Genomic DNA, 23636 nt, shown 5'->3' on the forward strand with positions numbered 1-23636 from the left:
TCCTTGGGTGTGCTACACCAAAAGCTTGGTTGACTCATCAGGCATATGCTTAGTTGGGTTCAACCTGTCTGGTAAGTCTCTTTCCTTACGGTGGTGGATTATCTACAGACAACCAGTTTACACAGATTAACAGTCACTATATTTGATGCCATATATGAACTATACGCACTTTATATGCACTAACACTGATGGTTTATGCAACTTTATCATTATTGTTGTGTAATTTTATTGTTGTATATTTATGATTTACACATGTATATACCATATTCATTTCATATTGGGTTCATTTTATTGTTTATTTCACCTTTATTAGGGATATACTACTTCATATGTTCACTTATTCACAGATTATCTGATGTGCTGGCAGCTACCACTATTTGTATAAGACAGCGCATTTTTTTCCACATTTTTCTATCATCTTGGTATCATTCTTTTCAGCCAGCGGTCGGCTTTCATGTAAAAGGAATCATAGTGGCTAATTAGCCTCTAGACTGCTTTTACAAGCAGTGGGAGGGAATGTCCCTCCCACCGTCTTCCATGGTTTTCTCTGGCTCTCCTGTCCCAACAGGGAACCCGAGAATGCAGCCGGTTGTTCTGCCAGCTGACCATAGAGCTGATCAGAGACCAGAACGGCTCCAATCATCTCTATGACCTAAGAAACCGGAAGCTTTGAGCATTTCATGACTTAGGTTTCACCAGATATAAACAGCGCCATTGGGAAATTGGCAAAGCATTTTATCACACTGATCTTGGTGTGGTCAGATGCTTTGAGGGCAAAAAAGAGTACCTGTCACTACCTATTGCTATCATAGGGGATATTTACATTCCCTGAGATAACAATAAAAATTATAAAAAAAATAAAATAAAAAGGAAAGGAACAGTTTAAAAATAAAATAAAAAAGCAAAATAAATAATTAAAAAAAAAAAAAAGCACACCTGTCCCCCTGTGCTCACGCGCAAAGGCACAAGCGTCGGTCTGGTCTCATATGTAAACAGCAATTGCACCATACATGTGAGGTATCACCGCGAAGGTCAGATCGAGGGCAGTACTTTTAGCAGTAGACCTCCTTTATAAATCTATAATGGTAACCTGTAAAGGCTTTTAAAGGCTTTCAAAAATGTATGTAGTTTGTCGCCGCTGCACGTTTGTGTGCAATTTTAAAACATGTCGTGTTTGGTATCCATGTACTTGGCATAAGATCATCTTTTTTATTTCATCAAACATTTGGGCAATATAGTGTGTTTTAGTGCATTGAAATTAAAAAAAGTGTGTTTTCCAAAAAAATTGTGTTTGAAAAATCGATGCGCAAATACTGTGTGAAAAAAAATTGCAACACCCACCATTTTAATCTGTAGGGCCTTTGTTTTAAAAAAAAATATATAATGTTTGGGGGTTCAAAGTAATTTTCTTGCAAAAAAATAATATTTTTTCATGTAAACAAAAAGTGTCTGAAAGGTCTTTGTCTTCAAGTGGTTAGAAGAGTGGGTGATGTGTGACATAAGCTTCTAAATGTTGTGCATAAAATGCCAGGACAGTTTAAACCCCCCCAAATGACCCCTTTTTGGAAAGTAGACACACCAAGCTATTTGCTGATGGGCATGTTGAGTCCATGGAATATTTTATTTTTGCCACAATTTTCAGGAAAATTACACTTTTTTTAAAATTTTTTTTTGCACAAAGTTGTCACTAAATCAGTGGCGGCTGGTGCCCAATTTTTTTTTTTTGGGGGGGGGGGGGCGCAAACAAACTGAAAAATACTTTTAAAAAAAACATCACTTGCAGCCTCATTGTGCCTATCAAATTCAGCCACTGTGCCCAGTAAATGCAGCCACTGTGCCCATCATAAGCAGCCAGTGCGCCCATCAAATGCAGTCACTGTGCCCATCAAATACAGCCACTGCGCCCATCATATGCAGACACCGTGCTCATCATATGCAGACACCGTGCCCATCATATGCAGCCACTGTGCCCATCAAATGCAGCCCCTGTGCCCATCAAATGCAGCCCCTTTGCCATCAAATGCAGCTCCTGTGCTCATCATATGCAGCCCCTGTGCCCATCATATGCAGCCCCTGTGCCTAGCATATGCAGCCACTGTGCTCAGTATATGCAGCCACTGTGCCCAGTATATGCAGCCACTGTGCCCATCATATGCAGTCACTGTGCCATCAAATACCGCCCCTGCGTCCATTAAATTCAGCCCCTGTGCCCATCAAATGCAGCCCCTGTGCCCATCAAATGCAGCCCCTGTGCCCATCAAATGCAGCCCCTGTGCCCACCAAATACAGTAACTGTGCCCACCAAATACAGTCACTGTGCCCATCATGTGCAGCCACTGTGCCCACCAAATACAGCCACTGTGCCCATCATGTGTAGCCACTGTGTCCACCAAATACAGTCACTGTACCCATCATATGCAGCCACTGTGCCCAGCATATTCAGCCACTGTGCCCACCAAATACAGCCACTGTACCCACCAAATACAGTCACTGTGCCCATTATGTGCAGTCACTGTGCCCATCGTGTGCAGCCACTGTGCCCACCAAATACAGCCACTGTGCCCATCATATGCAGCCACTGTGCCCACCAAATACAGCCACTGTGCCCATCCTATCCTCATCCTCTGGCTTCTCTCTTGTCGATCTATGGATGGATGATGCTGTCCCCCTCCCCCCATACACCCCTCTCCTAGGACTTAGATCTCAGCACAGACTCGGGTAGAAGTAGTGGGCACAGCAGTGCCATGCCTGCCCTCCCTGCCCCCAGACCCTCTCATGGGATATGGCACCCCGAACTCCACCATTGGATCTGCCGGACACCTGGAAGCGCTGCGGGCTCAGCCCAGAGCCTACCTGCAGCTGACTATGGTCTTCTTCTTCAGTCTTCACCTTCTTCTACAGCCTGAGCGGCTCTTCCTGTGACCCTCAGCCTGGCACACGATTGTACGGACAGCACTCTGCAGACTATCATCAGCTGGAGCTCAGCCCGGGGAGAATGAACAGGACGCCAGACTCCTCCGCTCCTCTTCCTAAGCGCCAGGCATCAAATAGGATGGCCTGGCCCAGCCCTTTGGCCAATCAGGAAACAGGTCTGATGTCCTGCCTCCTGATTGGTGGGGAGGAAAGTTAGTGTGAAAATAGCGAAAATGAATTCGCTACCATCACACAATTGAGTGGGATCAGAGCGCACTTTCTGCACCCCGAGTACATTCACCCCAGAATACATTCTGCTGCTTCTCCTGAGTATAGGGATACCACATGTGTGAGACTTTTTGGGAGCCTAGCCACGTACAGGACCCCAAAAACCAATCACCGCCTTCAGTATTTCTAAGGGTGTAAATGTTTGATTTCACTCCTCACTACCTATCAGTTTTGAAGGCCATAAAATGCCAAGATAGCACAAACCCCCCCCCCCCAAAATTACCTCATTTTGGAAAGTAGACACCCCGAGCTATTTGCTGATAGGCATGTTGAGTCCATGGAATATTTTATATTTTACTACAAGTTTTGGGAAAATTACTTATTTTTTTTTTTTTTACAAAAAGTTGTCACTAAATGATATATTGTTCAAACATGGCATGGTTATATGTGGAATCACACCCAAAAATACATTTTGCTGCTTCTCCTGTGTAGAGGGATACCACATGTGTGAGACTTTTTGGCAGCCTAGCCACGTACAGGACCCCAAAAAACCAAGCACAGCCTTCAGGCTTTCTAAAGGTGTAAAATAGTGATTTTACTCCTCACTACCTATCACAGTTACGGAGGCCCTGAAATGTCCAGGTGGCATAACCCCCCCCCCCAAAAATTACACCTCAAGGTATTTGCTAAGGGGCATGGTGAGTGTTTTGCAGATTTCATTTATTTTTAAAAATGAAGAAAGAAAAGAAATTTTTTTTTTTCTTTTTTCAAATTTCAAAACTTTGTGACAAAAAGCGAGATCTTCAAAATACTCAACATACCTCTCAGCAAATACCTTGGGGTCTCCACTTTATAAAATGTGGTCATTTGGGGGGTTTGTGTTATCTTGGCATTTTATGGCCTTCAAAACTGTGATGGGTAGTGAGGCGTGAAATCAAAAATTTACACCCTTATGCCGCGTACACACGAGCGGACTTTTTGACGGACTAGGTCCGACAGTCTTTCCAACGGACTTTGCAGCGTAGGTCCGCCAGACTTTCAAATGAACGGACTTGGACACACACGATCACACCAAAGTCCGACGGATTCGTACGTGATGACGTACGACCGGACTAAAATAAGGAAGTTGATAGCCAGTAGCCAATAGCTGCCCTAGCATTGGCATACAGACGAGCGGATTTTTCGACCGGACTCGAGTCCGTCGGAAAGATTTGAAACATGTTTTATATCTAGGTCCGTCAGACTTTTGAAAAAAAAAGTCCGCCGGAGCCCACACACGATCGAATTGTCCGATGGAGTCCGGTCTGCCGGACCAAGTCTGCCGGAAAGTCCGCTCGTGTGTACGCGGCATTAGAAAGCCTGAAGGCTGTGATTGGTTTTCGGGGTCCTGTATGAGGCTAGACTCCGAAAAAGTCTCACGCATGAAGTATCCCCATACTCAGGAGAAGCAGCAGAATGTATTTTGGGGTGTAACTCCACATATAACCATGGCATGTGTGAGCAATATATCATTTGACAACTTTGTGTAAATGTTTTCTTTTTTTTTGTCATTTTTCAATCACTTGTGACAAAAAAAAAAAAATTCAATGGGCTCAACATGCCTCTCAGCAAGTTCCTTGGGGTGTCTACTTTCCAAAATAGGGTCATTGGGGGGGGGGGGGTTGTACTGCCCTGCCATTTTAGCACCTCAAGAAATTAGATATAAACTAAAAGCTGCGTAAATTCCAGAAAATGTACTCCAGTTTGTAGATGCTATAACTTTTGCGCAAACCAAAAAATATGCGCTTATTGCCATTTTTTTTTACCGAAGACATGTGGCCGAATACATTTTGGCCTAAATGTATGACTAAAATTGAGTTTATTGATTTTTTTTTATAACAAAAAGTAGAAAATATATTTTTTTTTTTTCAAAATTTTTGGTCTTTTTCCATTTATATCGCAAAAAATAAAAATTGCAGAGGCAATCAAATACCATCAAAAGAAATCTCTATTTGTGGGGAAAAAAGGACCCAAATTTCGTTTGGATACAGCATTGCATGACCGCGCAATTACTAGTTAAAGCAGCGCAGTGCCAAATTGTAAAAAGTGCTCTTGTCATTGAGCAGCCAAATCCTCCGTGGCTGAAGTGGTTAAATAATGTTTTTTTTTTCCACACCGCTCCCTGCTGCACTGCTCTGCACCCCAGAACACTGTGTGGGTAGTTTGGGGTGCAGAGCAGTATGAATAGGCCTTGTCCTGATGGTAACAGCAGCCAGCGTTAACCACTTTCTTACAGGGCACTTAAAGGAGAAGTTCAGCCTGAGCTCGTGTGGCTGGACTCTCCTATGGATCACAGAAGTGCAAGTCGTTTTGCACTCCTGTGACCCGTTTTCAGCAGAGAGTGGACTGAAGTCCGCTCTCTGTGGACTTCACCAATGTCAGTCCAGGCACCGTGTCATCCTGACCACGGAGTTGGGATCCACCAGGTGCCTGGACTGACACCCTTCTCAGACTCTCAGTGAGCCACTGAGAGTATGAGCCAGCCGCCCCCTCCCCTCCACAGCTCAGCACTCCAGTGAGCGAGGAGGCCCCCTCCTCGCTCATTGTGATTGACAGTTTGCAGCTCTCTGCTCACGGAGCTCTGAAAACCAAGTGATCTGCGATGTTCGATCGCTCAGTTCTCAGTGCAGAGGCACTGGGTGACAGATGCAGCATCGGACCAATGCTGAATTCACCTAGGTAAGTATGAATCTAAATATATATATATATATATACATACATACATACATACATATATATATATATATATACATACATACATACATACATACATACATACATATATATATATATATATATATATATATATATATATATATATATATATATACATATATATATACAGTATATTCCTTTTACTTCTCTTTTAAACCCCCTTCCTGGCCAGGCTTTGAATGACAATTACGCATACAACACTGGACTCAAATTAAATTGTTATCATTTTTTTCACACATATAGCGCTTCCCTTTGGTGGTATTTAATCACTGCTAGGTTTTTATTTTTTTGCTAAAGAAAAGGAAAAAAGACTGAAAATTTTGAAAAAAAAAAGCAAAACCAGTTTCATAGTTTGTTATAAAATTTTGAAAACAGGTAATTTTTCTCCTTCATTGATGTGCGCTGATGAGGCTGCACTGATGGGCACTGATAGGCTGCACTGAGGGGCACTGATAAGGCAGTACTGATGAGCCCTGATAGGTGGCACTGATGAGGTGAGACTGGTGGGCACTGATAAAACGGAACTGATGGGCACTGATAGGTGGCACTGGTGGACACTGATAGGTGGCACTGATAGGCGGGACTGATAGGTGACACTGGTGGGCACTGGCAGGTGGCATTGGTGGGCACTGCATAGCAGCAGTGGCTCCCCCTGTTCTGGACCAATGTCTCTTTGACAGAAGCCGGTGACCGTTTTTTTTCTCCTCACACTGTCAGCGTGAGGGGAAAAAAGGCAGATTACCGATCTTCTGTTTACATCATGTGATCAGCTGCCATTGGCTGGCAGCTGATCACGTGGTAAGGGACCTGGATTGGCCCCCTACTCCGATCTGTGATCAGCTGAGTCTCATTGACTCGCTGATCAAATTTTTTTGTAACCTTGGCCAGATCTGTGCCTTGCCACTGAGCTCTTTAGGCAGTTCCATTTGACCTCATGTCATTTGCTATGACATGCACTGTGAGCTGTAAGGCAGGGACGATCCCAGGCGAGGTGCACAGGGTGCAGTGCACCCAGGCGCCAGAGAGGTGGGGGCGCTGAAGTGCCAGAGTGCTCCCTTCCCTCCTCCTCCTGTTCGTGTCTGGCGGTAGCTCTCTCGCTGGACCATGAGTCAGTGGTAATATGAACCTTGCTGCTGACTGCCCTGTCCCAAGAGGCCAAAACATTGCCTTTCACATTAGTGTAGAGAGCTGGAATGGCCTTAAGTGAAAAAATGTAGTTTTGGAACCTGCCACTGTGGTACAGCATATTCCAGTGCTAGCAATTTGGCCAAGCTAGCATTTAGACGCTAAGCAAGTGGATGGCTGAGACAGAATTTTTTTTACAATTCAGCAACTGGGGTTTGCCTGCTGAAATCAACTGGTGGTGTACTGCTAGCAGATTGGCTGCAAGTACTTGTGGCACCTATTGCTATACCTTCATTCCTCATAGTGCAGGTTTTTGAGAGTACTGGAGGTATAGTAGGGTTTGAGATCCCAGCTGAACAGCAAGGTGAAGTCCGCCTTTTTTTATGATGTGGGTCTTTCAGGTGCTGTTGCCAATAGACTGCATGGCAGGTTGTCATATGTCTTGTCAAGCATGTGGTGCCCAAGCGGCTGCTGTTCTGGCCATGCTTGATCCGCATTAGACATATGTTGCAAACAACAACGGTGCAATCTACTGCACACGTGTCAAAAAAGGCCACACCAAAGAACTTTTGCAAGTCAGCGGGGAGTCAGCAGTGCCCTGCACCTGTGGAACTTTGTGGTGTGATGCAATAGGGCATCTGCCCTTAAGGTGACCCCTGGTGGACATCCTGCCTCATTGGAGTTGTGCCCCCTCCTTCTCCTCCTCACTTTCCTCCTGTCTTCTCTCAGGCACTCAAGTACAGTCAGTGACCTCATCATCCCCTCCCTCCTCATCACTGGAGCAAACTTGGCAGTATGCTGCAGCTGGGGGAACATGTCTGCCAGTTTCTTGTCCTTCTGTGGCACCCCCTGTCTCTAGGCTCACGTTACTCCCTTCCTCAACCTGGGAACCAACATCGGAGCCTTCAAATTGCTGCGCATCCTCCAGCAGCATATAACTGACACTATGGTCGAATAATTCTGGTGACTCCTCTGTGCATGATGGTGGGGCTATGGAAGGAGTAACTGTGGACAAGGAGCCGGTGGAATAGGCCCCTTGGCAGCTGCGTTGGAAGGCAAACTACTATGAGCCTGGGTGACAGAGGATGAGGAGGATGAGGACAGCTTCGTTATCCACTCCACCAACTCTTCTGCATGTTGTGGCTCAATAACACGGCCAGCAGCAGAAAAAAAGGACAAGCGTGACCCGCCTGCAGAGAATGCACCATGTCCACAACCACCACTGTTCACTATAGACACAGAGGCTGCTTGCCCTCTTTTAGTGGTCTGTGAGCGTCTGCCTCTCCTTGGTGGCCTTCCGGACATGATGGGGATTTTTTTTTTAACACTGCACTGTATTATATACAGTACAATGCCTGCACTGTATTAGAAACTGTACACCGGCTGCACTGTATTAAATACTGTGTACTTAAATACTGTGTACACCACCTGAAGTGTATTAGGAACTGTACATCGCCAAATGCATATAATGTATATATAGTCTACACTGAATGCAGAGCATATATATATATATATATATATATATATATATATATATATATATATATATATGAAATACACTGCCTGCACTAAATAACCTGCCTGCCTAATTTAGCTCAATCTCTCTCTCCGTCCACGCCAACAACACTACACACGGCTGCCATTGGAAGCAGCCTTATATAGTGTGGGGTGTGGACTTAGTCCCCCTGAGTCATGATTGGCCAATGGCATCCCACCAATTTTGGCTGTCGCAGCAGAGTGAGCTGTGATTAGCCAAATCATGCAGGTCAGGTGCATGCTTTGGCCAGTCATCAGACGTAAATGCACTGCGATCTTGTAGTGCATTATGGGGCATTCGGCAGCGCTCAAATTTCCTGCGAACGCCCCATATGTTCGGTTCGTTTGTGAGCAAACACCCAATATTGGGTGACGACTAAAACTCAAACAATTGCAGGTGAATAAAATGGGACTAAAACTAAAATGGCATTTTAGTCAAAAGACTATAGCAAAAACTAAATTAAAATTAAATGCCAAAAGTAACACTGACAGCAGCAGAACTTTGGGCGCAGCCATTTACTGTATACCATTTATTGGGAGAGGTGACAGGCTGACAATTCAGGAGCACAGTTGGGAGACAGAGACAGAGTGTCTCCCAATGGTACATGCACACAGAGTCATTTTCAGGTATATGGCTGTACAGAATAAAATACAACTGTATTTGCAGCACCCAGGAGTCCCAGCTGGTGCACAATTCTACCCATAGGAATGAATTACAAAATATGCAGGCACACAGTATGTTGTATGTACAGTATGTAAAAATGCTGCTTTACAAATGCACACATATGGCCATATTTTCACAAGATCACATTTGAGTTTTGCATTTTGGAAAAATACACCCCATACATGTGCAAAAACAGATACCAGCATTTACATACGTATACAGGCAGTCCCCGAGTTACGAACGGGTTAGGGACTGCCTGTTTGTATTTAAGTCGGATTTGTTCGTAAGTCGAAGCGCATGCGCAGAATGGCAGAGACGTCATTTTCCGATGTTTTCCGCTGTTTTCCGATGTTGTTTTCCGATGTTTTCCAACGTCGTTTTCTGATGTTTCCGATGTGTTTGCTGACGCTGCCTCCCGTTCGTAAATAGGAGTCGTTCGCAAGTCGGAGGTTCGTAACTCGGGAACCTCCTGTACCTAGGTACAACTTTTTTTGTAGTTCATTTGTATAGGTAGAATTACGCAACATCTGTAACCACACAAATCCCTGTTCTGTCAGGGGAGAGGAGACAGACAGTTTGTTCCTAGTAAGTAGGAACAGTGATATCTCTCCTCCCCCAGTCAGTCCCATCCCCTCATAGTAGGAAACACTCAGAAGGAACACATTTAACCCCTTGATCGCCCCCTAGTGTTAACCCCTTCCCTGCCAGTGACATTTACACAGTAATCAGTGCATTTTTATAGCACTGATCGCTGTATAAATGTCAGTGGTCCCAAAAATGTGTCAAAAGTGTCCGACATGTCCACCGCAATGTCACAGTACCGCTAAAAAGATCACCGCCATTACTAGTAAAAAAATATATAAATAATAAAAATGCCATAAATCTTTACCATAGTTTGTAGATGCTATAACTTTTGCGCAAACCAATCAATATACACTTATTGCGTTTTTTGTTTTTGTCTACCAAAAATATGTAGAAGAATATATATTGGCCTAAAATGAGGAAGAAATTTGTTTTTTTTAAATATTTCTGGGGATATTTATTATAGCAAAAAATATTGTTTTTTTTTCAAAATTGTCGCTCTTTTTTTGTTTATAGCGCAAAAAATAAAAAACCGCTGTGGGGATCAAATATCACCAAAAGAAAGCTCTATTTGTGGGGAAAAAAAAGGACATCAATTTTGTTTGGGTACATCGTCGCACGACAGCGCAATTGTCAGTTAAAGCAACGCAGAGCCGTATCGCAAAAAATGGCCCGGTCATTAAGCAGGAAAATCTTCGGGTCTGTAAGTGGTTAAAGAGGAAATCCAGGTATAGTATATTTTTGAATAGTTACATCGGTCCAGCTTGGACAATGTACAGTAAATAGCATACCTGGCTGATCGCCTTGGAAGCTGGAAATCCCTGAAGTAAACACCACTATACCAGTATATATATCCACTTCTGGGTCTTGTGCTGAGTGGCTGTCCTGATGCAGGAGGTACCAGGTATGCTATAAACATAGTTACAGTATACTGGTCCAACCTGAAAAATCATAACTATGTAAAAATATACCATACCTGGATTTCTACTTTAACTTGGAAAATTCCCTTTTTCCTCCACATCTCCAAATTCCTTTTTTTTCTTTTAGCTGCTGTGATCTCAATTCCTGTTAGAGAGTGGCTACACTTGTTCTCCATGATCCCACTGTATGTAGTAATGTAGCCACCTGCTCTTTCTCACTCCCAGGATGCACTATGGACTATAGGATGTGTAGACATGACCGCAACTAACATGCACTGTTTGTTGCAAACAAATAGAAGTGAGGGAGAAAAGGAGATATTTGGGAGCTCACAGGGGATGTTAAAAGGAGGCAGAAAAAAACACAATAAGAAACAATTTCATAAAAAATATATTACAAGGCCATTAAGTTGTGGATGTTGTTGTGAATTCATGAATAAATATATTTTATATTTATTGGCAGAAACATGAGAGATGCTTAGGCCTCAAAAAGTAGATGACCTGTGATGTTAAATAATTGAACTGTTGCCCTTTTGGAGACCTTTAGGACAAAATTGACGTTCTCATGTTTGACAAAGTCTTTCTCTACTACTTCAAATATTGAAGACTTTTACAAGCATGTATTGTGAGGAAAACTGCTGGAAAAAAAACTGCTCATCACAAAACAAGGAGATATTTACATGGTATTGTGAATAAACAAAAGCTGCCACATGATACAAGGTTATACAGACTATTCTGCTACATAGAGATAACCCCACCTGGTATAAACCTATTGTGTTCAAATGATGGACTGTTTAAATAGTTAACACCTTGGCTAACAAAACTCATTGTATGAACTTTTAGGATGGTTTAGACAAACAAGTCATTTCTAAACACCCAGTGGGAATGTTCAAGGTCCATCTCAACACGTTAGAGAGAGTTGAATATTGTGCCAGTCAAAAATATTTTAAAAGTATCTATAAGGTTATTATAAGTCATTTCAAACTATCTATGACATTGTAGGTCACAGAGACATATTATAATTTTGGCATCTGCGGATCCAACAACTTTGATATGAAGAAAATATATATGAAAGTGTGATTTTATAAGTAGAAGTGTTTTAAGAAACTAATTAGTATTAGGAAAAACATATAATTATGATTATATTATAGAAGACTGTAGCCTATGCTTGGATAAACAAATATTCATTGGAGATACCAGAAGTTATACAGGTATCCATATAGATAATCATTTTTATGTAGTATTGAGTAATATATATAACAACGTGTGTATTTCATAGATAGACAAGTTTTTACAGATATACATTTATAGAGATACATATATATATAACCAAGTTATGTAAGGGTAACTAATCAAACTTATACTAAATGTGTTTTATATTAGACTGATTACCAGAACATTTAAAGGTATATACTATTCTTACCATTATACACATTATGAAAATAGAATGTATTAACTTAAAAGGATGGACTCAAAACACATGTGAGACACCTGGTGGTTGAAGGTGGTATTATTTTAACTCACTAAATTTCCAGAGGAGGTTAATAATTAAGTCTCCTAACCCAATGGGAAGTGGCCACGTCCTTTTGGGCAGAGCCATTATAATTTTTATGGTCTTATTATCTGAAATGGTATTTAAGGGCAAGTAAGATGGAGAGAAAGAGGAGAAGGAGAGCTCAGGGGGAGAGCTCAGGGATCCACCCTGAGGGGGGACACTGGGAGACACAGACTCACAGACTGACACTCATGCATCATGCATGAATACATATCTTTACATTCATGAAGATTCCTCAACACCTAATACTTAGAACTCGGAGGTCACAAGAAGTAAATCCTCTTTAAGAGTATCCATTTTGAAACTACGGCAGCAATTTTAACTCTGGTAACCAGCCGATAGGAACAGTAGCCATCCTGGAATGGGTAATTATGTCATGTTGATTTTATCTTATATGTTCTCTCAAATATTGATATGTTCTCTCAAATATTGATGTATTGAATATTATTCAATTGATAATCATTTTCCCAAATCAATAACCGCCTTGTAGATTTTTCTCTAAAGATTCAAATTTTTCATTATATTTTTCTTTTTGCATAGTTGCCACATTTATTGACAAAACAAACGTCTAATTTATTTCACAATTTTAACCACTTACTTACCTGCAGCAAAGTAACGGTTGTACGTGTAAAATACAGATGTTCTGTTTAATTGTCAAGTTCACAAGGTTATTGATTCTACCGAGAAGTTATCATGGTGGTATTATGTCAAAGGGACGGTACGCCCATTTTTGCAAGTGTTTTTATTGATTTTCAAGACGTTCATGTAACGCAATCGGTATCTTAATTTCATGTGATTATTTGTGTTTGTTTACCAATAAATTTCTATTTCGTATGACCACATGTCTCCGTGAATAGGTTTCACAAGCATAGACTGTGTCATATAGATTGATTTTGTATCTTAAAAATATCTTCGTTAAAAAATTACTCAATGATAATTATTGTGCGGGAAACCTGTCCTTAAAAAGGCACAACTTATTCTGACTGATTGTTCACGACATATTGGAGGCACTACGCTGAGATAACGTCGATGTTTTGTACAAGATCAATCATAGTTATGGTGGTGACATACATAATATTTTGCATGAAATTATTAATTATTAATTTTTGAAAAAAAATTTTTTTGCCAAAATGTTTGGTCAAAGTGAATTTTATGTTGATGGGGATTATCAAGAGTCAGCCCTTAGTGGTAGTATGAGCACTCAGGAAAAATTGATACAGGCCATCTGTAGAGCAAAGGGGGGTAAAAAGTGAACCACCACATGAAAGGGGATCTAACCAGTTTTCTTTGGGATCAGAGAAAAAGACAGACACCCCTAAACAAGACACCTCAGAAATAATAAAATTTGTAAATGATGCTGTCCCAGTCTTTAAGGAAGAGGGATCCATGTGCGTTGTTGACCACATCGAGACCTATGAAAATACCCTATCAGTTTTAGGCCTAGATAAAATGTCTGGTCAAAGTGAAATTTATGTTGATGGGGATTACCAAGAGTCAGCCCTTAGTGGTAGTATGAATACTCAGGAAAAATTGATACAGGTACAGGAAATGTTGGAAATAATTTATAAAATGGAAACGGCGATTCAAGCCGGAAAAAGTTTGTCTAATGAGACTGATCTAAAAGTATTTGTTAAAGGCCTTAAAAACCACGCCAATAATTTAATAAAGGGCATGTGGGTTATAGGATGGCAAATCCGTGGACTCACAGACAGATTCCCTGAGGCAAAGGGAATAAAAAGGCGCGATCGCCTTCTTGTGGAATTATGCCTTATCCTGATGTATCTTCATAATGAGTTTAAATATCAAAATACCCAACAGGGGGATGATTTCTTAGATTTTCTAGATAAATTTGAACACTCAAGAAAAGACGCTAAAATAATTATAGATGGACTTCACCAAATAAGTAAAAAGTGGGAACAATTAATAGAGGAGAGGGAGAGTTTTCTGCAGGAAGACGAGTCTCCTGACGAAAGTTGCCGAGTAATAGGCAGTGGAAATTTAGAAAGTAACCGAGTAATATGCAGTAAAAATTCAGGAAGTTGGATGGAATCCCTAATTAAGCAATTAGAAGAATTAATAGAACAAGTGAAGTTTATGCCCCAGGGTAATACTCAGATACTGAACCCTGAAAGTGACGAGTCTGACAATACTTCAGAATCTGACTCTGAATCTGATTCTGAATCTGAAGGTTGGGAGTCAGACGATAAGGAGGAATCAGAAAAAGAATCAATATCCTACCCCAAGCCATCTGTAGAGCAAAGGGGGGTAAAAAGTGAACCACCACATGAAAGGGGATCTAACCAGTTTTCTTTGGGATCAGAGAAAAAGACAGACACCCCTAAACAAGACACCTCAGAAACTTTTAACTACATAAAAGTGAGTTTAGCAAAAGATTACAAAGGGGGGTGTTCACCGGAGTCGTTGGTAAAAGAGAATAACAATTTGTATTCTATCCAACGGACTGGTGAAAACAAAGGGGGGCCTGAACCCTCAAATACATTTGTGAATGAAATTCAAGTATCTCCTAAATCAGTACATGTTGAAACCCAGAAAAAGACATACGCTGACATAGTCAGAGGAGACATGCCAAAGAGTTTCCCCAGCAGGAGACCAGATACCCCACCAAATAGAAGGGGGGAGCAAAGACCACCTCGGGAGTATCACCCATGGGATCCTGGCCCAAAGATTGAAAGAAACTATAGGGTGTATCTCCCACGGGTCAGATTTAAACCTAAGGGTAGACACCCTCACCAGTGTTATTGGCCCCGGGGGCCTACACAGGTAAATAGGGAGCAATCACAGGGTAGGACACCCCAAAATCCCCGGAAAAAGAGGGAGCAACTAAGGCCCAGACAACTATCCCAAAATGAAGACAATGGTTCTGATGGGGATATGTCTGATCAAACTGAGCCAGTAGTCCCTAGAAGGTACAGAAGTAAGCAATACGGAAACCAAAATAGTTCAAATTATGAATATGTTACACGGTTTCATTGCTATACGGAATGTGAATAACCCTCCTTCAAGGGGCAAATTCCATGGCCAGCCAAGGGCCACAGAAAATTTGAAGTGCCTATGTTAAAATAAATCAGAGGAATGCACTGAATAAAGGTACAGGAGACAGAGGTTCTAACACCATGTTTTTCCCCAGGTCACAGTAATGAGGATCCTGAAATCCCTAACGGGGGATGGTGGTTGTTAGATACTAATTATTCTCCTATTTTTCAGTGGTCACTTCATTCCTCTGACATACACAGGTCGCTCCAAACAGCCTAATTTCAAGAAGTCGCCTAAGACGGTGATTCCAGAGGAAGACCGAATCCTAAAGAAATTAATATCAGGAGGCCTAAATGGTTTGATATTTTGGTAAAAGATGAGGAGTCACCCGCATAAGGTAGTTTGATTGCCTCAAATGAATTGTATTGACACCCCAAAGGGGGGAGATTTTATTTGATTTATTCCTCACAAGTAGAAGGTTGACTATAATGTTAAATATCTTAGTACTGACAATAAGTGGCACATGTCAAACTGAAACGTTTTTAATTGTTATTATTCCAGAACCGCTACAATTAAGCTAAGAAAAAAAATGGTTCTGAAGAATGTCAGTCAGTCATTCATGTCTGGTATCCACAGCTGTAAAGAAATGTCCTAATGTTAATAAGCCCTGGAGCTTTGTCTCCCATAGCAAATGTTTCATACATTGTCCTGCTATCCAAAGTGTTTAGTTAAAGGACTGATGACACAATGAAAAAAAAAAAGGGGCTCTGAGAAAGCCCAGGATACCAGCTTAACACTGAGATCTCAAACACAGATCATGTAAAAAAAAAAAAGAGACTATATATGTCTTTTCTAACTGAATCCATTTTCCCTTACAGGACTAAGATGCCCATGAGCCGGTCAACAGAACCGAGAGTCCAATGTGTGTGAAACATCCAGCGAAGGAACCGTATGGGGGATTCAGGAACACCACTGATGGCCAGTCTACACGGACAAACCTACCAGGACGGCCAAGACCCAAAGGTGCCCGAAGTGATTCATTTCCCGCCAACCAACGGATGACGGCCCTAAGATGCACACATCAATCACCAACCCATTTTGTGTTTTCCCTTCTCATTCAAAGAATTACACCCACATGAAGATGTCTACACCCTTTAAACATAGATCCACAATCTGAATCCATCTCCACAACTAGAATTACAAAACCAGAAGGAAGCCATATTTCTTCAATATGTTGCGGTGGTGAAGTCTTTCAAACGACTTCCGGCATTTGAACACTTCACAAGGGGGGATTTGTTGTGAATTCATGAAGAAATATATTTTATATTTACTGGCAGAAACATGAGAGATGCTTAGGCCTCAAAAAGTAGATGACCTGTGATGTTAAATAATTGAACTGTTGCCCTTTTAGAGACCTTTAGGACAAAATTGACGTTCTCATGTTTGACCAAGTCTTTCTCTACTACTTCAAATATTGAAGACTTTTACAAGCATGTATTGTGAGGGAAACTGTTGGAACAAAAACTACTCTTGTCACAAAACAAGGAGATATTTACATGGTATTGTGAATAAACAAAAGCTGCCACATGATACAAGGTTATACAGACTATTCTGCTACATAGAGATAACCCCACCTGGTATAAACCTATTGTGTTCAAGTGATGGACTGTTTAAATAGCTAACACCTTGGCTAACAAAACTCATTGTATAAACTTTTAGGATGGTTTAGACAAACAAGTAATTTCTAAACACCCAGTGGGAATGTTCAAGGTCCATCTCAACACGTTAGAGAGAGTTGAATATTGTGCCAGTCAAAAATATTTTAAAAGTATCTATAAGGTTATTATAAGTCATTTCAAACTATCTATGACATTGTAGGTCACAGAGACATATTATAATTTTGGCATCTGCGGATCCAACAACTTTGATATGAAGAAAATATATATGAAAGTGTGATTTTATAAGTAGAAGTGTTTTAAGAAACTAATTAGTATTAGGAAAAACATATAATTATGATTATATTATAGAAGACTGTAGCCTATGCTTGGATAAACAAATATTCATTGGAGATACCAGAAGTTATACAGGTATCCATATAGATAATCATTTTTATGTAGTGTTGAGTAATATATATAACAACCTGTGTATTTCATAGATAGACCAGTTTTTACAGATATACATTTATAGAGATACATATATATAACCAAGTTATGTAATGGTGACTAATCAAACTTATACTAAATGTGTTTTATATTAGACTGATTACCAGAACATTTAAAGGTATATACTATTCTTACCATTATACACATTATGAAAATAGAATGTATTAAACTTAAAAGGATGGACTCAAAACACATGTGAGACACCTGGTGGTTGAAGGTGGTATTATTTGAACTCACTAAATTTCCAGAGGAGTTTAATAATTAAGTCTCCTAACCCAATGGGAAGTGGCCACGTCCTTTTGGGCAGAGCCATTATAATTTTTATGGTCTTATTATCTGAAATGGTATTTAGAGGCAAGTAAGATGGAGAGAAAGAGGAGGAGGAGATCTCAGGGGGAGAGCTCAGGGATCCACCCTGAGGGGGGACACTGGGAGACACAGACTCACAGACTGACACTCATGCACCATGCATGAATACATATCTTTACATTCATGAAGATTCCTCAACACCTAATACTTAGAACTCGGAGGTCACAAGAAGTAAATCCTCTTTAAGAGTATCCATTTTGAAACTACGGCAGCAATCTTAACTCTGGTAACCAGCCGATAGGAACAGTAGCCATCCTGGAATGGGTAATTATGTCATGTTGATTTTATCTTATATGTTCTCTCAAATATTGATATGTTCTCTCAAATATTGATGTATTGAATATTATTCAATTGATAATCATTCTACCGAATCAATAACCGCCTTGTAGATTTTTCTCTAAAGATTCAAATTTTTCATTATATTTTTCTTTTTGCATAGTTGCCACATTTATTGACAAAACAAACGTATAATTTATTTCACAATTTTAACCACTTACTTACCTGCAGCAAAGTAACGGTTGTAGGCGTGAAATACAGATGTTCTGTTTAATTGTCAAGTTCACAAGGTTATTGATTCTACCGAGAAGTTATCATGGTGGTATTATGTCAAAGGGACGGTGTGCCCATTTTTGCAAGTGTTTTTATTGATTTTCAAGACGTTCATGTAACGCAATCGGTATCTTAATTTCATGTGATTATTTGTGTTTGTTTACCAATAAATTTCTATTTCGTATGACCACATGTCTCCGTGAATAGGTTTCACAAGCATAGACTGTGTCATATAGATTGATTTTGTATCTTAAAAATATCTTCGTTAAAAAATTACTCAATGATAATTATTGTGCGGGAAACCTGTCCTTAAAAAGGCACAACTTATTCTGACTGATTATTCACGACAATGTGGATGTGTATGAAGTATTTTTGGAGAATAAGGATATCAATAACATATACAGTAGTTACATAGGTTGAAAAAAGACACAAGTCCATCCAGTTGAACCAAAAAAAATAAGAAATCATACAATCCCATATACACACTCCTTCACCCACAGTTGATCCATAGGAAGACAAAAAAACCCAGCATGCTCCAATTTGCTACAGCAGGGGAAAAGAAACCTTCCTGATCCCCTGAGAGGCAATCAATTTTTCCTGGATCAACTTTACCTATTAATGTCAGTACCCAGTTATATTTTGTACATTTAGGAAAGAATCCAGGCCTTTCTTAAAACAATCTGCTGAGCTTTCCAGAACCATCTTTGGAGGGAGTCTATTCCACATTTTCACAGCTCTTACTGAGAAGAAACCTTTCCGTATTTCACGAAAACTTTCCGAAAGTTCACTATATGGACCCCTTATATATTTATACATGTTGATAATATCCCCCCTTAATCTTCTCTTCTCAAAAGAGAATAAATTCAGTTCCTCTAATCTTTCTCATAGCTCCTCCATGCCTCTTATCAGTTTGATTGCTCTTCTCTGCACTTTCTCCAGTTCCCCAATATCCTATTTGAGAACTGGGGCCCAAAACTGAACTGCATATTCCAGATGAGGTCTTACTAATGATTTGTACAGGAGCAAAATGATATCTCTCTCTCTGGAGTCCATACCTCTCCTAATACAAGAAAGGACTTTGCTCGCTTTGGAAACCGCAGCTTGGCATTGCATGCTATTATTGAGCTTATGATCTACCAAAACCCCCAGATCCTTCTCCACCAATGATTTCCCCCAGTTGTCCTCCCCCTAGTATGTATGATGCATGCATATTCTTAGCCCCCAAGTGCATAACTTTACATTTATCAACATTAAGGCTGCTTCCACACTGGGGCGGCGAGTCCATTAGCGGTAAATCGCCGCTAATTTTAGTGGTTCTTTACCGCTATTTAAGCAGTGCTTTTCAGCCGCTAGCAGGGCGCTTTTAAGTACCCATGTTGCAGTGCTTCCGAAGCACTTTTGAGGCACTTCGGAAGCGCTGCCCATTCATTCCAATGGGCAGGGCTGGTGTAGGAGCACTGTATACACCGCTCCCAAACCGCCCCAAAGATGCTGCTTGCAGTACTTTTCCCGTCCCGCAAGCGCACCACCCCAGTGTGAAAGCACTCGGCTTTCTCACTGGGGAGGCATGAGAAGAAGTTTTCAGGTGCTTTACAGGTGCTATTTTTAGAACTAAAACGCCTGAAATCTGCCTCAGTGTGAAAGGGGTCTTGACCCCATGTGCCACATAGTTGCCCAATTAGACAGTGCATTGAGGTTGGTTTGTAAGTTGGAGACATTCTGTAAGGACGTTATTCCACTGCATAGTTTGGTGTCATCTGCAAAGACAGTAATGTTACTTTTTGTCCCAGACCCGATATCATTTATAAAGATATTAAAAAGTAAGGGTCCCAGCACTGAACCTTGGGGTACACCACTGATAACCTTAGACCATTCAGAGAAAGAATCATTAACCACTATTCTCTGAATTCTGTCTTTTAGCCAGTTTTTATCCATTTACAAACTGATATTTCCAAGCCTGTAGACTTTACCTTACACATTAGCCGTGTGTGGGGAACTGTGTCAAACGCTTTTGCAAAATCCAAGTATACCACGTCCACAGCCACCTCTCTGTCTAAGGTTTTACTTACCTCTGAAGGGTGAGAAAGAGTTAACAAGACTGAGACATTTAAAATAGCTGACAGACGAATATCTTTTGCTTTAGTGTCTTGTTTGTCGCAATGGTCACAGGTTAAGTGGGTCCCGGTAAGAACTGGTTTTGAAATTATGTTTTCAGACAAAATCAACCATCAGCATGACCTATGAACTAGATTTCTAAAGATGTGACGCTTTATGTCTTGACCCCCCTCCATGTGTGTTAGGTGATTCCTTTTGTCCCAACTTGTATAAAAGGTACAGCCCGCGCTGCCAATAAACTGAAGCATTCTTTGAAATCACTTTGTCTTGTGTTCATTTGAATGTTTCCAGAGGCTCTGAGATTCTCACTGATTGTTCAGGTCTAAGCAGAAGTTACCCTAAAAGTCACTGGTGGCATCGTGTGGAATACGATGATCATCTGAGGTAAATTGAATGTGTCTGCTTTGTTGATGCTGTTCTCCTTGCCTCGGCTCTGAAAATACCGCATCCTTGTATAGTGCAAAATTGCAAACTGCTTTTGGCAAGCACATTGAAGGGGTTGTAAAGGTTCCTTTATTTTTTTTAAAATAACAAACATGTCATACTTGTCTCCACTGTTCAGCTCGTTTTGCACAGAGTGGCCCCGATCCTCCTCTTCTAGGATCCCTCGGCAGCTGTCTCCGGCTCCTCCCCGCATCAGCTAACCCCCGTTCTGGGAAGCGCTCTCCCAAAGGGGGTTAGCTTGTGGGCACGCTCCCGTGATACAGTGATACAGTTGGTGGCTTTAGCCGTCAACTGTATCACTCGGCCCTGCCCCCCCAGTGCGCCGCGTCATTGATTTGATTGACAGCAGCGGGAGCAAATGGCTGCGCTGCTATCAATCATCCAATAAATGAGCTGAGAAGAGCCGAGAAGCCCGGTCAAAAAGCCAGCGCGTTCACGATGCGGGACTTTCGAGGGCTCAGGTAAGTAAATGGGGGGGGCTGGGGGGCCATTAATCGTCAGATGTTTTTTCACCTTAATGCATAGAATGCATTAAGGTGGAAAAACATGTACCTTTACAACCCCTTTAAAGCAACAGTCTTTGGGAGACTCATACTGCAAAATTGTAGAGAGGTTAATTGTAAACTGCCGAGATTTTGGGAAGCACATTAAAGTAATAGTGTTTGGGAGACTGATTTGAAAATAGTAAAATAGAGGCCAGAGCCTCTAAAAAAGAGCCAGACAATCAGTGGGATTCTACCAACCTTTTTGCTTTTCCTTTCTATCACTGTATAGAGTATAAGAATATTGTTTAGAGCCTATATTATTGTTGTACATTGCAAGAGGGTCTTGTAAGGTAAGACAACGGCCCTCGGTAAGTTTGTATAAGTTGTAAAGAATACCCCCCACCTAATCCCAGAGAGACATGTAAAGACTATGTGGTCAGAGTATGTGGAACGGATTTTTTTTTTTGATAAATCCTTTCATAGACCATTTGGCCGGATAGTCTGAAAGTATGTGCAGTAGCTCACCCTTCCCGTGCACAAGCGCAAATGACCAATTCCATATGGATATGGTCAGGGGACTCTTTTTGGGAGATAAGAAAGCTTTCCCATAGTACACAGGAGACCCCAAGTGGGACATGAAGTACATGAAGGAAACAGGGACCTCCCACCACTCAAATAGGCCAAGAGCAAGCCACCTCTTCGGCAGATACAATCCTTGATAGTGAGTGACTTTGTCACTGGAACTGTACTCTTACATCATTCATTCAGGATAATACCTTCATGCCCAGTAAATCTTTTAGGAAGAGATTTAATAGTAGTCTTAGAAATTGAAATTTTCTTGACTCGAAGAGGGGGAGTGTCCATAGAATCACAACTGTTCTTTCAAACTAAAGTCCCTCCCCCATTTCCACAGGACCACCCCCTCTGGGCTAAAGAAAGCCTTGATGTAGGATACATTTCATGTACCCCTTACAAAGCCATACTAAAACAAGGAGTATCCCCAGTTTACCACAAGCAGTACCATCTCTACAAAGAGAAGGAGGAAGGCATCAGACCCATTATTGAGCATTATTGATAGTATTTCTGCCCATATGGATCATCACTAACTGTATGCATCACCCTGAAGACTTGGGCACCCTAAAGACCATACGCAGCCCCCCTTCTAATGGAACAGTAACTAGATAAAGGAGGGAATCCAACATGGAGGGCCCAAAGGACTCATACCCCCTACTGATAAAATGTTGTTACTTCAGTAAAAGTATTCTTATGCTCGGAAGTGAGGTCATGACAAATGCTGGGTATGTAGTAAAGTGCATCCAAGCACACTCCAAATTCCTCTCTTAGCTGCCCCTGTAAATATAATTCCATTATTGAATGGTACTCCTGTAACTATAACCAATAAATCGGCCATATATGCAAATAACACAATTTCCTTCCCGATAATTGGTAGAAGCCACTCACCAGGTGTTTTAACTTAGGAAATTCCTTAAATAAAGGTCAAAAGATATGCTGAAGCTCACAGTTTAATATCTCTTTAAACAGAGATTTGTCCTCCATGTTTCACACCAATAACCCAGAACCTAATGCAAATTTAAATACTGTCTTGAATCAGGGAGCTGGTACCAACAACCCTGTGAGTTTTGCTTTGAACCAGTTGACCATGGCCGATGTTTCTGAAAGTTTTCAGGATGCTATAAGCCAACGATCATTTTCCCTGGGGGATAGTGTATATGTATGTTGCGGCAAGGAATGCTATCCATGGATACCGGTTGGTACCCGTGGGTGGTGTTATTTGGCCTCATTGATTCCAGTGATGGGAATCATAGGGGATGAAAAAGGAAAGCACCAATATCTTTTGAAAGCTAGCGCATACCCAAGATACCCCCTTAAACACAAAGAGAAAAGAGAGCTTTTTCTTGAAAAATACCAAGCCTGGGCATGGTTTCCCTCATGAACCAGATGGGTAATAGAAATAATGCAAAGACTAAATAACTACTCCAAAATTATGGATGGAATTATGGAAAAGAATTCTGTAGACATCAAACTGTTAAGCATCGAACAAAGGGCTATTCGTAGACAACTAGATATGCACGAAGTAGCTATCGAATCCATAAGTGCTGCTCTGACTGGACAATGTGAAGTAATGGAGGACTATGAGTGCTGCACATGGATTCATAATATCAGTATTGAAGTTCTGGATTATTATGATATAATTAATAAACACAGAAAGGAGGTGTCAAACCT

The 23636-nt window shown here is 41.0% G+C and overlaps 1 protein-coding gene across 1 annotated transcript in view; it reads right to left on the minus strand.

Annotated features, from left to right (window-relative positions):
* LOC141107479 (H-2 class II histocompatibility antigen, E-S beta chain-like) overlaps positions 1-23636 on the minus strand; it is a 157378-nt gene that overhangs the window by 82178 nt on the left and 51564 nt on the right. The gene's annotated exons all lie outside the window — the stretch shown is intronic.

The sequence above is a fragment of the Aquarana catesbeiana genome, linkage group LG09 (genome assembly GCF_042186555.1).
Source record: "Aquarana catesbeiana isolate 2022-GZ linkage group LG09, ASM4218655v1, whole genome shotgun sequence".
NCBI lineage: Eukaryota > Metazoa > Chordata > Amphibia > Anura > Ranidae > Aquarana > Aquarana catesbeiana.